The following is a 5,467-nucleotide window of genomic DNA, read 5'->3' on the forward strand; positions in this document are numbered from 1 at the left end:
CCATCAACCAACCCCATAGATTTAGCTACTTGTAAACTACAAAATATATAGGATTTTTCCTATGCAATTTATTACCTTTTACTTAAATTCATTGTTAAAACTAAGTAATTGTTTAATAAATTAATGGAATATGTGAAAATATGAAATTAGGATATAGAAATTATTAAAATGTGATTTTATACTTTATTATATAGTTTTCATACATAAAATGGCTTATTTTATATTTATTTGAATATATTATATTTTTAAGACATAAATGGCCATGCATGATTAAATTAAATAATAAAATATAAGATTATATTTAATAATTCATTTTAAAATATTTCATTAATAATTTTGTTTGCAATTAATTATTTATTTTATTCTTTGATCTTTTAATTTATTGATTTATTCGGACAAGTGTGATAGCTTTGTTGGATTACAAAAACCGTCCAATTTGAAGACCAAGTCAACTCAAATTCGGCTACACATGGTTGTCCACATAAACCACTTTTTGGTTTAATTACACAAGGTCCTTGCAATGTTGAAGAAATTAGAGATTTGCTCGAAGATTTACATTTGACCGAGTCTCAGTCCTGAGTTGTTCTAGCATTTAAATTGCTTAAAAATCAAGCAAAATTCAACTCAAATCCACTAAGCATGACAGACCACTCATTGGAAAAGCTTGAAGAGACCAAACCTCTCTATTTTTAGGAAACTACTCTCATCTCTTCACTTATAAATAAGACATCATTTCAGCATTCCTAATCATCCCTCATCCCTCGTCATTCTCTCTTCTCTCTCAATTCTCTTAGCGTTTTCCATTCCCCATGTCTAGCATCATCACTTCATAGAGATTTTAGCAATTAAGCCTCTAAAAGAACCCTTAGTCTGCCACCTAGGAAAGCCATCAACAAAGCAGCAAAGAGAAGGAGCGAAGGAGCCTCGTCAGTCAGAGTCTTGGGTGACAGGCACTCTGATTTTGGTTTAATCTTTCTTTTATTTAATTTAATCTAAAAATGTTTGCTATGTGTTCTTTGTTCTTGTTTACAACAATGTTAGCTTAATTTTATTTAAGTTAGGATGATTGCTTTGATTAAATAATATTTGTTTGATTCATGCTTATGATGTTTGTACCTCAATCGATCATGTTTTCAATTAAAATCAAGTCTGCATTTCGTTCATACATGATTGAAATGCACCTGAATTAGCTGAGCGATCCTAACCAAACAACGGCTAGTGGATGCATAATTGAAATCTACATGCTCAATTTAGATCCTAACCCGATTAAATTGCAGGTTGCATAACAACTCTAACCAAGCTCTGTTATCTGCATAGTTTTTAGATTTGTTTGATTAAACTATTTCAAACCTAGCACGTCCCTGTTACCTCACATGAATGCTAAGAAACCCTTAGTAAATAAGGATCAGTAAAATGCGTATTTACTAAGTAAAGGATTCTGAAAGGACCTAATGTGGTTTCCAAACTCATGAAAGATCAAGTTGCCATGGAATATTTTTCCGAATGTTATTAAGCATGTTCATAATAAAGTGAGTTTAATTAAAGTAATTGTCCTAGTTTATTTATGTTATAATTGTTGCAAATTGTGTTTAATTTTGCTAAAATCTATTTCATTCATATAGTTTGCATAATTAGGACAATTTGCATTTAGTTTAATATATTTAATTTTAATCGTCACTTTTCAACCATATTGTGTTTTTATTTACCAAGTTGTTAGTATAATTTTACAATTAAGTGATTTAACACAAATACAATCCCTGTGAAGACGATAACTCGATACTTACTTATTACTTGATAATGACTGTGTACACTTGTATAAACCTACGCGTTACAAGTTTTTGGCAACGTTGTCGAGGATTGTTAACTGTTACCATAGTAATTTTTTTGTGAAATTTTTTACTTCCAAGTTGGTTTATTTCTAACATTACTAGCTTATTAATTTTAATTTTGTGATTTTCTTTTGAGGTGTTTATGAGCATAGATCGGCTTATCAATTTACTCCCTGTAGACCCTAAAATTGAGCGAACTTTTAGACAAAGAAGACGTGAACGAACAGCTCAAAGACAAGTCAAGATAGATCTTGGAAATCAGAATCAAGACCAAGGGAATGAAGCCGATAATGTATGAAATCCCATCCTCATTGCTGATGATAGGGATCAATGCATTAGAAAATATGCTGTGCCACTTTTCATGAGTTAAATCCAAGAATTAGAAGGCTAGATATTGAGACAACCCAATTTGAATTGAAAGCAATGATGTTTCAAATGCTTCAAACGGTGGGCCAATTCAGTGGTATGCCCACGGAAGATCCATATCTCTACCTTCAATTGATTATGGAGGTGAGTGATTCATTCAAGATAGCCAGTGTGACTGAAAATGCAGTAAGTTTGAAGTTGTTTCCGTACTCGTTGCGAGATCGAGCACGACCATAGCTCAATTCATTGCCACTAAGTTCCATATCTACATGGCAAGAATTAGCAGAGAGATTTTTGGTTAAGTATTTCCTGCCTACCAAAAATGCTAAGTTGAGGAACGAGATCACAACTTTCCAACAATTGGATGACGAGTATTTGTATAAGGCTTGGGAGTGATTCAAGGAGTTACTTTGTAAGTGTCCTCATCATGAGATTCCTCATTGTATCTAGTTGGAGACATTCTATAATGGTCTCAATGCACATACAAGATTGATGGTAGATGCTTCTGCAAATGGTGCAATTTTTTCTAAGTCTTATAATGAGGCTTATGAGATCATTGAGAGGATCACGAGTAATAACTATCAATGGCCAACAAATCGAACAAGTTCAAGAAGATGTGTAACCAGAGTTCATAAAGTTGACGCACTTACTTCATTATCAGCTTAGGTATCGTCTATTTCCTCTATGTTAAAATAGCTTAGTGCTAATAGTGCTAATAATTTTGTAGCTTAGCCACCAAGTCCATTTAAAGTATTTTCCTATGTGTACTGTGACCTTATTTTGAGAATTGTCCATCAAATCCCGAGTCAGTATACTATGTGGGGAACCAACATCAAAATAGGAGGGGAAAAGGACCCCGGACCAACTTCTACAGTCTTTCATGGCATAATCATCCTAACTTTTCTTAGAGCAACCAAGAAAATGGACCGAGCAAAAATTTCTTGCAGCATAGACCCAACCAATCTCAAGGGTTTAATCAGGAAGCTCTAAAACCACCTTAAGCTGAGGCATCAAACAATTTGGAGAAATTTTTGAAAGCATACATGGCAAAGAATAATGCTTTGATCCAAAGTGAAGCAGCAACATTGAAAAATTTGGAAAACCAAATGGGTCAATTAGCTACGGAGCTTTGTAATATACCACAAGGAACCTTGCCGAGCGATACTGAGAACCCAAGAAATTTGGGTAAAGAAGATATTAAGGCAATGGCAATTCAAGAAGTTTTTAGATGTTCTAAAGCAATTACCCAGGAAGCTTTACTATACTTTGTAACATTAGTGAATCTTACTATGGTAAAGCTTTGTGTGATTTATGAGCGAGTATCAACTTGATGCCTAAGTCTATTTTCAAGATGCTAGGGATAGGTGAAGTAAGACCTACAACTGTGACACTTCAACTAGCGGATCGATCTTTAGCATATCCTGAAAGAAATATCGAGTATGTTTTGGTAAGAGTCGATAAATTTATTTTTCCTGCTAATTTTATTGTCTTAGATTTTGAAGCAGATAAGGAAGTGTCGATCATCCTTGGGAGACCTTTAGCCATCAGAAGAACGTTAATTGATGTGCAGAAAGGTGAACTCACCATGTGAGTTCAAGATGATCAGGTAACCTTTAACATTTTTAAAGCGATGGAATTTCCTGATATGACAGGAGAGTGTTCAATTATGGAAGAGATAGAAACCTTGGTTTCTATGGAAAGCAATTTTGAAGAAGATCCATTGGAGAAAGCCTTAGATTTTGACACTTTGAAAGATGAAGAAGGTAAAGAAAACATGGCTTTGATGGAAGCCAATCCAAGAAATTTATTCAATCCACACAGTTTGAACCATTGGAGGTAGAATCTAGAGAATTTGTGCAACCGAAGTTGTCAATTGAAGAACCACCAAAACTCGAACTAATGGTACTTCCTGTCCATTTGAAATATGTTTATTTAGGTTATTGTTCTACTTTTCCTGTTATTAGTTTAGCAAAATTGACGAAAGATCAAGAGGAGCAATTAATTGATGTTCTAAAGGAATTTAAGAAAGCAATTGGTTGGACTATAGCTGATATTCAAGGTATAAGCCCTTCTTTTTGCATGCATAAACTTATTTTAGAAGAAGGTGAAATAGCTCGAATTGATGGGAAAAGGAGGCTCAATCCTATTATGAATGAAGTTGTGAGAAAGGAAGTGATAAAATGGTTAGATGCAGGAATCATCTATCCTATTTCAAATAGTTCATGGGTAAGTTCGGTGCAGTGTGTGCTAAGAAAGGTGGAATCACGATTGTTGAAAATGAGCGTAACGAGTTGATTCCAACGAGAACTGTTACTGGTTGGAGAATTTTTATTGATTATAGAAAATTGAATAAAACCACTCAGAAGGACCATTTTCTATTGTCTTTTATGGATCAGATGTTAGTTCGACTAGCAGGTAATGATATCAATTATTTTTTAGATGGCTATTCAAGATATAGCCAAATAGTTGTAGCTCTGGAAGACCAACATAAAACAACCTTCACTTTTCCATGTGGTACGTTTGGTTTTAGGCGAATGCCTTTTGGTTCATGCAATGCACCTGCAACATTTCAACAATGCATGATATCAATATTCACTGATATGGTTGAAAATTTTGTTGAGGTTTTCATGGATGATTTTTTTGTTTCTGGTAACACTTATGAAATTTGTTTGAGTAATTTGGCTAAGGTATCGAAGAGATGTGAAGAGACGAATCTTGTCCTTAACTGGGAAAAATGCCATTTTTTGGTTAACGAAGGGAATGTCTTAGGGCATAAAATCTCAAAGAGATGAATTGAAGTCGATAAAGTAAAGGTAGACATAAGTGAAAGATTACTGGCCCCAATTAATGTGAAAGGAGACAGAAGTTTCTTAGGCCATGCCAGTTTTTACCGAAGCTTTATCAAAGATTTCTCAAAAATTTCTAAATCATTGTGTTTGTTGTTACAGAAAGATACAGTGTTTGATTTCAGCAAAGCATGTTTGGAAGCTTTTGAAGATCTGAAAAGAAGGTTAATCTCAACCCCAATAATCATTACACTTGATTGGAGCTCACCTTTTGAGTTGATGTACGATGCAAGTTATTATGTTGTTGGAGCTGTGATGGGTCAAAGAATAAACAAAATTTTTCACCCTATTTACTATGCAAGTAGAACTTTGACGGCAGACCAGCTCAATTATACAGTAACTGAAAAGGAACTCTTTTCTATAGTTTTTCCTTTTGACAAATTCCGCTCATATCTTATAGGTACCAAAGTTACAGTATTTACTGAC

The 5,467-nt window shown here is 34.0% G+C and overlaps 1 non-coding gene across 1 annotated transcript; it reads right to left on the reverse strand.

The window, feature by feature from the left end:
* Positions 1-2,522: 2,522 nt before the first annotated feature.
* On the reverse strand, positions 2,523-2,629 carry LOC128290960 (small nucleolar RNA R71). The gene has a single exon (XR_008280739.1). It is a non-coding gene; the product is annotated as a small nucleolar RNA R71 (small nucleolar RNA).
* Positions 2,630-5,467: the final 2,838 nt, after the last annotated feature.

This window comes from Gossypium arboreum, chromosome 3, assembly GCF_025698485.1.
Source record: "Gossypium arboreum isolate Shixiya-1 chromosome 3, ASM2569848v2, whole genome shotgun sequence".
Taxonomy (NCBI): Eukaryota; Viridiplantae; Streptophyta; class Magnoliopsida; order Malvales; family Malvaceae; genus Gossypium; species Gossypium arboreum.